This window comes from Leucoraja erinacea, chromosome 13 (assembly GCF_028641065.1).
Source record: "Leucoraja erinacea ecotype New England chromosome 13, Leri_hhj_1, whole genome shotgun sequence".
Classification (NCBI taxonomy): domain Eukaryota; kingdom Metazoa; phylum Chordata; class Chondrichthyes; order Rajiformes; family Rajidae; genus Leucoraja; species Leucoraja erinaceus.
In genome coordinates this window covers 21572298-21585249 of record NC_073389.1, presented here as the reverse complement: position 1 = coordinate 21585249, position 12952 = coordinate 21572298, and the positions used below count along the sequence as shown (strand labels likewise).

Below are 12952 nucleotides of genomic sequence, written 5' to 3'. Positions count from 1 at the left end.
TGCTGTAATTGTTATATGGTTATATGTTATATAGACAAAATGCTGAAGTAACTCAGTGGGTCAGGCAACATTTGCAGCTATGTTTGTTTTTAAAGTGCTCAATAAATAAAATAATAACAATTATTATTATTATTATTTTTTTTTTGGAGAAAGGGAATAGGTGACATTTCGGGTCGTGACCCTACATCAGACTAAGACGTCCAATAGCAGAAGCGTCCACGTCGCGGGGCTGGAAACTGGAAGTATCCTGAGCTAATTCTGCTACCACCATCATCGAGACCTGGGTGTCATGGTACGCCAGTCATTAAAAGTAGGCATGCAGGTGCAGCAGGCAGTGAAGAAGGCGAATGGTATGTTAGCATTCATAGCAAAAGGATTTGAGTATAGGAGCAGGGAGGTGCTACTGCAGTTGTACAGGGTCTTGGTGAGACCACACCTGGAGTATTGCGTACAGTTTTGGTCTCCTAATCTGAGGAAAGACATTCTTACCATAGAGGGAGTACAGAGAAGGTTCACCAGACTAATTCCTGGGATGTCAGGACTTTCATATGAAGAAAGACTGGATAGACTTGGTTTGTACTCGCTAGAATTTAGAAGATTAAGGGGGGATCTTATAGAAACTTACAAAATTCTTAAGGAGTTGGACAGGCTAGATGCAGGAAGATTGTTCCCGATGTTGGAGAAGTCCAGAACAAGGGGTCATAGTTTAAGGATAAGGGGGAAATCTTTTAGGACCGAGATGAGGAAAACCTTTTTCACACAGAGAGTGGTGAATCTCTGGAATTCTCTGCCGCAGAACGTAGTTGAGGCCAGTTCATTGGCTATATTTAAGAGTTCTATTTAAGATCCCTTGTGGCTAAAGGGATCAGGGGGTATGGAGAGAAGGCAGGAACAGGATACTGAGTTGGATGATCAGCCATGATCATATTGAATGGCGGTGCAGGCTCGAAGGGCCGAATGGCCTATTCCTGCACCTATTTTCTATGTTTCTATCTACTGCGACAAGTGATGGCTTCCACTGATTTTTCGCCGGAAGCTTGTGTCCTTTTCAGGACGGACGATGACAGCGAGGCCAACATTTGTAACAAGATGGACACGAAAAGAAGAAGATCAGTCTAAGAGTCACGGAGGGGGACACTGGAGGTATGAAAGTATGGAGGTGTATAAGTTGACAGGAAAAAAAAAAGGTGGTTCCAAGAACTTCCTATTAGTCAACAAAGGCAAGACCAAACATGAATGATCCTGAAAGAAGATAAACTATCTTCATCCAAATTAATTAACTGCATCTGACATTAGGAAATGGCTGACAACACTGTAGAAGTCATGGGACCAAATGACCTCCTGGCTCTGGTTCTGAGCGTTTGCACTTCCGGACAAATAACCATCAACCTAAGATTTTCTAGTAAATTACCACACTGGCATCTAGTTGACAATATGGAAAGATGGCCCAGTGTTTTTTCATTAACACACATTTATCTCTCAATCACCAGCAGGGTGAGAGAGGATATTGTTGACAGCACCAGCAAAATGGCACTTATTAGGTAATCAGCTTATTTTGGATTCTGCCAACACCAGAGTCTTGAGATCATCATTATCTTGGTCCAAACATGAAATCAACAGTGAAATGGCATCCTGTAACGTGCGGCATCAGAGTCCAGCCAAAACTGAAGTCAATGGGCATAAAGGAAATGCACTCCACAATATGGAGTTATAACTACACAAGGCAAGATGGTTATGATTGTGGGAGGACACTGATCTCAGCCCCAGGAAAACACTGCAGGAGATTTTTTTGTGACAGTGTTTAAGGATCAACTATCTTTAGCTCTTTCCATCATGACACCCATAATAGACATCTGCAGATAATTTCAACATTTGTTGTGGAGTTGTAATTGGAATTGTAACTCCTCAATAAATGAAACAGTCAATGCCTGCATGCCACAAAACCTAGATAATATTTATCCACGAGCCAATAAATGGCAATTAATGTTCATGCTATAGAAGTGCCAGACACTGATCATCTCCAACAAGACAAGTGACTAACCACCAATCTTCAACATTCAATGGAATTATCATCTCATCAATAAAACCCTGGGTGTCACTGAAAACAACAATTTTAACTGAACCAGTCACACAAGAGCAAGATCACAATAGAGCCACATTATTCTGCAGTGAATGACTCACTCCTGAATTTCCAATGCCTTCCCATATAGACAAGGCACAAGCCAGAAGCATGATGAAACATTCTTTGCTTGAGTAACTCAGCGAGACAGGCGGCTTCTCTGGAGAGAAGGAATGGATAAGGTTTCAGGTCGAGACCCTTCTTCAGACTCAACCCGAAACGTCACCCATTCCTTCTCCCCAGAGATGCTGCCTGTCCCGCTGAGTTACTCCAGCATTTTGTGTCCACCTTTAATTTAAACCAGCATCTGCAGTTCTTTCCTACACATGAAACATTCTTTATTTGCCCCCGTTGCTCTTAAGAAATCCTACAATTTCCTGCACTAGTATTTCAGGAGTACCTCATAATGGCTACAATGTTTCACGAATATGACAAACCACAGTTAATCCCTTGGGCAATAAGCCATGTGATTAATTGCTGGTCTTGACAGTGATGAATACATCCCAAAAAATAAATAAAAAGTACAATGCCAAAGACAACCGAATAGTTTCATAATATATTACTGTATTTAATTTACCTTGAATATTGTCAGCTGGATTTGAGTGCTGAAATTCTTTTTTTTTTTAAATTCTAAATTGTTCGCGACAAGCTGAATGGCATTTATTTTACATCTTTCAAGGCCCCTTCAAAGTACCCATTATACTTTACAGCCAAAATATTATGCTGTCACAGTTCTAATGTACAAAACTATCCTTGATGCAACTACAAACATACATATTAACAAATGTGGATCCCAAATGGCACTACACATGGGAAATCAAACGGTGTCATTTTATGCAATGAATATTTTAAAAGGACCACTGATTTATGATGATCAAATAAGTCAAATTGCATTTTCATTACATACAATTCTCGAAGTACTGGTGATGTTTTCAGCTTCAAAATATATTATCTGCATATTTTACTGAATTCCATAGATTACATGGTGGATTTTATCTTTAGAAAAGTGGTCAGAAAGGGTGAGAGTTAATTTAGGAATAAAGTGGTACATTTTTGTGGAAATTATTTTGATGATGGGTGGACACATTTATGGTCGAGTGTCACTCGAACGGTATGTGAAACCAGTGGATATGGAGGGATACTGGCAGAGAAGTCAGAGATACACTAGTCCAAGTGGGGCCCGTTGGGTTCCTGTTACACGGGAGGCCTTGTCCCCCAACGCAACCTGTTCCTCCAACGCAATATTCCACCACTCACCCATAGCCCCAACGGGAGGCCTATTCCACCACTCACCCGTTCCCCCAACACAACCCATACCCCCAATGCAATATTCCACCATAGGCCCCAACTGTGCAGGGGGGCTCGTTTCCCCTTATTCACCCTCCCTCTTTTTAAACTTAAAAAAAGAATGCTGCCAGGAAAAAAAAATTGGATTTCACTTGCTGCTAGGACCGTGACCCGTGATTGCAACATTGTTGCGGGCAGGGCCAGCAAGGATTTGGGTTTTTGACACTGAAGTTAAGTGAAACGTATATTTTTTAAAGTTTTAAATGTGAATAACTTGTAAAATTTACCATCAATTTGAACGAAACTTGATATACCACAGGACAATGGTGAGTAAGGTGGCCCAAAAATCGTAGCACTATCGTGTACAGTTTTGGTGCAATTCGCACGCACACGCAGATGAGAGTTTTAGTAATATATAAATAGATAATTAAGATTTAAATGCTGGGAATAGAGCCTTGCTTAACAAAAAAAAATATATATATATATAGAAAAACAGTTGATCGTTATATATATACACACAACCAATACAATACTGAAATCTTTAACTGAAATATAAAATTGTACTTACTGTACCAAGTGTATCTTCCAGCAATGTTATATTCTCTTTAATGCTATTCCAAATTACATTCAACTTTGTCATCACATAATCTGCAAAATAATTGTGAATTCTATATTATTTCAAAACTCATTTAAACTTATATTGTGTTTACATTTCAGTTTTACTTTCCATTCCATATATATACATATGGATTATTTGGTAACGTGATTATGTAAATAAAAATCCAAACAAAATACTGTAACCCGCAACTTCACAGCAAAATGCAACCATCTTTGCAATACCAACTGCAATGATTTAAAAAAATCCATCAACCTTATCAAAGACAACCAGAGATATGCAATACATTGCCAGTGTTCCTGGCAACGCCCACATTCTGAAAATAAAGAAAAACAGTTGATCGTTATCTTGATGCTGTCTAGGTAACTCTGCAATTGAATCGATCAGGGTTGTCATTGACTACCATGTATTTTCGAATTCATCTAAACCCTCAGGCCAAGAGACATGCAGCTACAAAGAGAGAATTAACACTCTTAATCTTCAAGCTGACCTGAATCTAATTATTAATCCTTTTTATTGCAGCTCTTTAATGATTTATTGGATAATGATGGGTGGACATAATATTACTAATGCCGAATGAAGATGCAAAATATTCCACTTCTCAAGAAGAAAGCAATCAAAATATGCAGCATAATTGTTTGATTATATATAGGTCTTTCAAATTTAATGTATGTAGTACACATACCGAGTCTTTCACATCCAATGAAGACCCTAACTGGACCAAAGCATTTCTCAATTACATACTCATTGTTCTGGAAACTGAACAGAAATAAGGAAGAGCGTTAAAAACAGGTTTCAGGCAGATTTCGTAAAGATGTATAGATAGTTAGGAATTAATATTAAAGGAGACATATACCTGAGGTAATAATTGCACCATTACAGCTTTGATAATAAAATAACAAATTACTCAACTACCTTACTTTGCAACGATAATTAAGTAGCTCAATGTAAACATAATGTAAAAATTACCCAAAATGCATCCACCTTCATTCATATTTCCAAATAGTCAACATTATTATATCAGAATGTTCTGAAGTAAAACTACAAGACAGACATTTATGGCTTTCTGACCAAAGTTACATAATTTTTAAAAATTTGGTTACTGTTTTAGCAATTCAAGTGCTGTTACTCATTTGTCAATTCGAAACTGGACAAATTTATTTTACAATACGCTAGGATAAACTGCATGGTACACAAAAAAGCTGGAGAAACTCAGCGGGTGCAGCAGCATCTATGGAGCGAAGGAAATAGGCAGCGTTTCGGACCAAAACCCTTCTTCAGACTGATCGGAGGCGGGGGGGGGGACAAGAAAGGAAAAAGGAGGAGGAGCCCGAAGGCTGGGGATGGGAGGAGACAGCAGGGGGACTGAGGAAGGGGAGGAGACAGCAAGGACTAACAAAATTGGGAGAATTCGATGTTCATGCCCCCAGGATGCAGACTCCCCAAACGGAATATGAGGTGCTGTTCCTCCAATTTCCGGTGTTTCTCGCTGTGGCCATGGAGGAGACCCAGGACAGAGAAGGCGGAGACGGAGTGGGAGGGGAAGTTGAAGTGCTGAGCCACCGGGAGGTCAGCTTGGTTATTGCGGACCGAGCGGAGGTGTTCGGCGAAACGATCGCCCAACCTCCGCTTGGTCTCACCGATATAGATCAGCTGACATCTAGAGCAGCGGATGCAATAGATGAGGTTATAGGAGATGCAGGTAAACCTCTGTCGTACCTGGAATGATTGCTTGGGTCCTTGAACGGAGTCGAGGGGGGAGGTAAAGGGACAAGTGTTGCATCTCTTGCGGTTGCAAGGGAAAGTGCCCGGGGAGGGGGTGGTACGAGACGGAAGGGAAGAATTGACAAGGGAGTTATGGAGGGAGCGGTCTTTGCGGAAGGCAGATATGGGGGGAGATGGGAAGATGTGGCGAGTGGTGGGGTCACGTTGGAGGTGGCGAAACTGACGGAGGATTACTTTTTGTATGTGACGGCTGGTGGGGTGAAAGGTGAGGACTAGGGGGACTCTGCCCTTGTTGCGAGTGGGGGGGGGATGGGGAGAGAGAGCAGTGTTGCGGGGTATGGAAGAGACCCTGGTGCGAGCCTCATCTATGGTGGAGGAGGGGAACCCCCGTTCCCTGAATAATGAGGACATTTCAGATGTCCTGGTGTGGAACGCCTCATCCGTGGAGCAGACGCGGCGTAGATGGAGGAATTGGGAGTAGGGGATGGAGTCCTTACAGGAAGCAGGGTGGGAAGAAGTGTAGTCCAGATAGCCATGAGAGTCAGTGGGTTTATAGTGGATGTCGGTCAGAAGTCTATCACCTGCAATGGAGATAGTGAGGTCAAGGAATGGTAGGGAAGTGTCGGAAATGGTCCAGGTGTATTTGAGTGCCGGATGGAAGTTAGTGGTTAAGTGGATGAAGTCAGTCAGTTGTGTGCGGGTGCAGGAGGTTGCACCAAAGCAGTCGTCGATGTAGCGGAGGTAGAGGTCGGGGATGGGGCCCTGGTATGTATTGAACAAGGATTGCTCGACGTAACCGACAAATAGGCAGGCATAGCTGGGGCCCATGCGTGTGCCCATAGCTACGCCTTGTATTTGGAGGAAATGGGAGGAGTCGAACGTGAAGTTATTGAGGGTAAGGACCAGCTCCGCTAGGCGGAGGAGAGTGTCAGTGGCTGGGTATAGGTTGCTTCTCTGGTCGAGGAAGAACCGGAGGGCTTTGAGACCATCCTGGTGGGGGATGGAGGTGTAGAGTGACTGGACGTCCATGGTGAAGATGAGGGGGTGAGGGCCTAGAGAATGGAATGCGCGGAGACGACAGAGAGTGTCTGAGGTGTCTTGAACATAGGTAGGGAGGGATTTAACCAAGGGGGATAGGATGGAGTCAAGGTATTTGGAAATAAGTTCGGTGGGGCATGAACAGGCAGAGATAATGGGTCTTCCGGGACAGTCAGGTTTGTGGATTTTAGGGAGAAGGCAAAATCGGGCCGTGCGGGGCTGGGGAACGATGAGGTTGGAGGCTCGGTCGGGTAGGGCATTGGAGTGGATGAAGTCGGTGATGGTGCTGGAGATGGTGGCCTGGTGCTCGTCAGTGGGGTCATGGTCCAGGGGTAAGTAGGAGGAGGTGTCCGAGAGTTGGCGCGTGGCCTCAGCTTTGTAGAGATCGGCGCGCCAGACTACCACGGCACCTCCCTTGTCAGCGGGTTTGATAACCCAATCTGGGTTGTTGCGGAGTGAGTCGATGGCAGAACGTTCATGCGGTGAGAGATTGGAGTGAGACAGGGGAGTGGAGAAGTTGAGGCGGTTGATGTCGCGACGGCAGTTATTGATGAAGAGTTCTAAAGCCGGAAATTGGCCACGAGGGGGGTTCCATGAGGAGGGGGTGCGTTGGAGACGGGAAAAGGGGTCATCAGTGGGGGGCGAGGACTCCTTCCCATGGAAGTACGCTGTGAGGCGGAGGCGATGGTAGAAGAGCTCCAAGTCGTGGTGGGCGCGGAATTCATTGAGGTGGGGACGGAGGGGGACAAAGGTAAGACCTCTGTTGAGGACAGACCGTTCGGTGTTGGAGAGGGGGAGGTCGGGGGGGATGGTGAACACCCGACAGGGATGGGGGTTGGGGCTGGAGGAAGGCAGGTGGATGGACTGGGGACGAGGCGATGTGTGGTGGGGAGGCGATGTGTGGTGGGTAGTGGGGGGGTAGTGGGTGGTCGGGGGTGGGGGTGAGAGGGCTGTGGTGTGGGTGGGGAAGAGCAGGGGTCACACAGTTAGAGGGGGTTGGGGAAGACTCAGTGGAACTGCCACCGAGGTAGACCAGGCTGGGTCGACTGGCACTAGGACCCAGTGGAGTCAACCCCAGGAGAGTGGGAGTAAGCAGCGTGAAGGCTTCAGGCCCAGTGCAGAGTCCAGGCTCCAGGTAAGGCGACGGCTGTGGGTTGTTGGAGGGAGGTGGAGTGGCGAGGGTCAACGGACCCGATGGTGGGAGTCCAGTGGCGAGGGTCAGCGGACCCGATGTTTGGAGTCGATGGGCGGTTGAGTCGGGGTCCGCGGGCGATGTGTTGGAGGTCCCGGTGGGCGGATGGTCGGCGGGGCAGTGCGGCGAGCCCGGGAAGGCGACGAGATGGGTCGGGGCGGTGCGGCAGCCATGCTGGGAGAGCCCTGGTACGGCGGCGATGCCCGGTAGGTCCGGTCCAGCGGCGTTATTGGGGGGGCCCCAGTGCGACGGCGACGTTGGGTAGGCCCGGTGCGGCGATGAGGCTAGGCTGTCCCAGAGGGCGGCGAGGGAGGGTCGGAGGAATGGTTTTCTCATCTCAGTCCTAAAGGATTTCCCCTTTATCCTTGGTGAGTATTGAAGGCGCTCCTCGTGGCCAAGATGGCGTCGCGGGACTCGGGCAGGCGATGCAGGCCTGGAGTCGGGGCCCGGAGTCTGCGGGTGTCGTGGGGCGTCGGGAGCGGCCTGGAGGCGGGATAATTTGAGGTCCTTGGTGGAGTTCAGATGGGCCAGGAATTGTTGATTGAAGGGGTGGATCTTCCGGCGGATAAAATATAATTGGGGTCCGTTGCAGGTCTGGGTTAGTGAGGCCTGAAGTTCAGGGAGTGTCAATGCGAGTGGATAAACTGATGTGGATAAATGCGAGTGGATAAACTGCATGTTTACTTTAAACATTTTTTTTTTCCAAAGTGGTTCAACACATTAGTGCTCAGTTAAACTCAATTAAACATTGGTAACCTGCATGAGATAACCCATCATCCAGAAATCACAGCACTTAAATGAGCCACTTTGGTTCAACTTAATGTAATAAAAAAACGTGCTCAAATCTCACAGATGTGATTTCAGCAACACAACTTTTGGTGCATGCATTAATTTTCGTAGAACAAACCAGCTCGGCATGCTTTTTTTTCCACACACAAAAAAAAAATCTATCATCTTTCACATCGAAACCGAGGAACTTTTATCCAGGGGACACAATTCTTTTGACATGAAAGTGATTCCTGAGGTCATAGCCTTCTTTGTATGCAGCAGCACAGTTCGTAGTTGTCACACCACCTGTGACCCATGTTAAATCCCAGCCTTCAGTTCTGTCTTCCTGCAGCTTGCATATTCACTGCAATTTCACACATTTTGGTTGGGCTGAGGGTCAACTTTTTGCATACACATTTGGTTGGGTATTCAACTTTCCTCCCACGTCCCGAAAATGTACAGGCTGGTAGATTAATTTGCTATTGTAAATTGTCCATAGTGTGGAGGGGACAAATAGAATCTAGGGAGAGTGGTGGGGGGAGTGGGGAGGGGAAGATAAGAGATAGTTTACTTTAGAGACAGTGTGAAAACAGGCCCTTCAGCCCACCAAATCCACTCCAACCATCAATCACCCATACATTGGTCCTATGTACTAGAGGTAATTTGCAGAAGTCAATTAACCTCTTTGAACCCATAGAACCAATGTACACACGTACAATCAATGATCACCATGAACTCGGTGGGCCGACGGGCCCGTTTCCACGCTGTATCTCTAAACAAAACCCCTTTTTCACCCCCTACAACTCTCCCTAAATTCTACCAGTCTTTGGGCTGCATGATGAAACCGGAGCACCCATTGAAACCCCACGCGGTCAGAGGGAGAACATACAAACTCCACATGTATAGGAAATAAATGCAGATGCTAGTTTAAATCAAAGATAGACACAAAAAGCTGAAGTAACTCAGCGGGTCAGGCAGCATCTCTGGAGAGAAGGAATGGGTGACGTTTTGGGTCGAGACCCTTCTTCAGACTGATGTCAGGGGAGTGGGCAGTACAGAGATAAAATGTAGTCGGAGACAGTAAGACTGTTCGGAGAATTGGGAAGGGGGAGTGGATGGAGCGAGAGGGAAAGCAAGGTCTATTTGAAGTTAGAGAAGTCAATATTCATACCGCTGAGGTGTAAGCCACCCAAGCGAAATATGAGGTGCTGTTCCTCCAATTTGTGCTGGGCTTCACTCTGACAATGGAAGGGGCCCTGGACAGAAAGGTCAGTGTGGGAATAGGATGGGGAGTTAAAATGATGAGCAACCGGGAGAAGAGGTAGGTTTGGGTGGACTAAGCAGAGGTGTTCAACAAAACGATTGCCAAGCCTGCTCTTGGTCTCGCCCATATACAAGAGTACACATCTGGAATTGCCAGTACAGTAGATGAGATTGGAGAAGGTGCAAGTGAACCTCTGCCTCACCCGAAAAGACCGTCGGGGTCCTTGGACAGAATCGAGGGGGAATGTATAAGGACAGGTGTTGCATCTCCTGCAGCTGCAGGGGAAAATACCTGGGGAGGGGATGGTATGGGTAAGAAGGGACGAGTTAACCAGGGAGTTGTGGAGAGAACGATCTCTGACAACTCCACAGATAGCATCCGTAATCTGGATCAAACCCAGGTCTGTCACTGTGAGATAGCCGCACTATTAGAACTTCCAACAACACTCCAACTTTGAACTAGTATTGTGTACAGTTTTGGTCTCCAAATCTGAGGAAAGACATTCTTGCCATAGAGGGAGTACAGAGAAGGTTGACTGATTCCTGGGATGTCAGGACTTTCATATGAAGAAAGACTGGATAGACTCGGCTTGTACTCGCTAGAATTTAGAAGATTGAGAGGGGATCTTATAGAAACATACAAAATTCTTAAGGGGTTGGACAGGCTAGATGCAGGAAGATTGTTCCTGATGTTGGGGAAGTCCAGGACAAGGGGTCACAGTTTAAGGATAAAGGGGAAATCCTTTAGGACTGAGATGAGAAAACCATTTTTCACACAGAGAGTGGTGAATCTCTGGAACTCTCTGCCACAGAAGGTAGTTGAGGCCAGTTCATTGGCTATATTTAAGAGGGAGTTAGATGTGGCCCTTGTGGCTAAAGGGATCAGGGGGTATGGAGAGAAGGCAGGTACAGGATACCGAGTTGGATGATCAGCCCTGATCATATTGAATGGCGGTGCAGACTCGAAGGGCCGAATGGCCTACTCCTACACCTATTTTCTATGTTTCTACGTACTGTCTTATTCGTAATGTCTCAGCTGATGAAGGCAAGCATGCCATATGCCTTCTTTACCATCCAGTCTACCCGTGTTGCTATAAATGTATGAATATACTTGCACCCATAAATCTCTGTCTAATAACTCTCTCCAGGGCCCTGCCATTCACTGTGTATGTTGTGCACTGGATTAACTTCCCAAAATACATCACTTCATGTTTGTCAGATTTAAAATGTTATTTGCCAATTCTCTGCCCACTTTCCCAATTAATTAACATTTGGTTGTAATGATCTTCACTGTCCATAATACCAACAATATCGATTTAATTATCATCACCTGTTTATATTGGAATTCTTTTTGCATGTAATAAAGACAAATTATACCATGTCAGGTATATCAGATTGTGCAAAAGAGAAAAAAAAACTAGTACAAACTATAGTGCTATAAAGCAGCCAACATACTCAAGGACCATTTACACCCCAGTCTCACATCAGCCACAAGATACAGAAGCTTGAATGCACAGCACCAGATTCAGCAATATCTTCTTCCTCACTGTTTTCACATCGCTGAATGGTCCACTCAATTCACTTCATCACGACGGATGCAGGTGTCACCTTGTTTTTCTTGCTCACTACTTGTCCTTTTAAAGCAGGTGCAGACCTCAGACTGCGAGAGGTTGAAGATCTCATTGAAAACTCCAGCCATTCGGTCTGCACAGGAACACATTCCTCCACACAATTCCTTATGAATTCAATAAGCACCGTGGCATATTCATTCTGGTCCGTTGCACCGACTGTTTACCGATACCAAGCAGATGCAAAGTCGCTTCTCTGCCTCCTCTGATCAGCTCTGTACAATCCTCACCAATGGAGCAGCACTTTCCAGTCGCTGCCGACACAGAGGGAAAAGGGGCACAGCCAGGTGCTCCAATTTTGCAAAGTGTCATCGAGGAATGGACAGATAGGCATCTCTGATGATGGAATAGCAATAGCATTGGGCCTCTGGTGCTGCAGAAAGCACATTGATTTGGAAGTGTCTTCTTCAAACTAGTGTTGTTAAAGTACACAGCTACGATGAAGGTGGCATGAGGGTACGCCCTTTGGTGTTTACTGACCGGGGGAGATCGAGCTCCTCCATTGCTAATAGAGCATCTGCCTGGGACGGGATGTGGACTGATGGCGGCGATAAATTCCTTAGAGGTAAAAGAGTTGGTACTTTGCTGCTTGAAGTTCCAGGTACAAAGAACAGGAATTGCAGAAGATGGTGCACCACGTGTTTGCCTCAACGCAGATGACACTACCTCTCCCTTTTTCCCAATGACACCATCCAGTATGGAATGGATCAATAACATTTGTGCTGGCTCTGGAGAGATCGGAGTATGCCATGTCTCTGTGAAACTGAGTACACAGCATTCCCTCGCACCCCTTTGGTAAAGTCAAACCATGGTTCCGGATTTGCTATATCACAATTTCATATGCCAATCTATGCTCTAAGTTCGTCCTAGACTACAAGATTATTGCATTAAAGTAAATGCAATTTAACCTATCAGCCTTCCCTCTTCTGCTGCTACCACCAGGCCTTCCTGTTGGACTAGCTTGCTTTACCATTCACATTTGCTTCGTCGTTCACACACATTAGAATAAATAATCAAGAACAAATAGACAAGTTCATCATGGCTGTGGCTTCTATTTTCAATCAAAGTCACAGGTACTTCTTCAGAATTAAATTGTGGAATTTTTCCCCATATTACACATGTTGATCATGATGCCAAATTGAACTAATAGTATCACCTCTGCCTACACATGATCCACATCTCTCCATTCCAGTAAAGAGGGAAAATTGTACAGTCGAAGGTGACATTGCCTGGTGAAGGTAACAAACAAATCCACCTTTCCTTATTGCGGTAATTGAGCCATGGCCTCCCTCCTCTTCACCCCATCTAATCACTTA

General features: G+C 45.5%; 1 protein-coding gene across 3 annotated transcripts in view; it reads right to left on the bottom strand.

The window, feature by feature from the left end:
- Positions 1–12952, bottom strand: part of LOC129702666 (zinc finger and BTB domain-containing protein 20-like) — a 241768-nt gene that overhangs the window by 145462 nt on the left and 83354 nt on the right. For all 3 annotated transcript variants that reach the window (XM_055644560.1, XM_055644559.1, XM_055644561.1), the window contains exon 2: positions 3975–4054. The gene's annotated coding sequence lies outside the window, so the exon portion shown is untranslated. The remainder of the gene's footprint in view (positions 1–3974; positions 4055–12952) is intronic.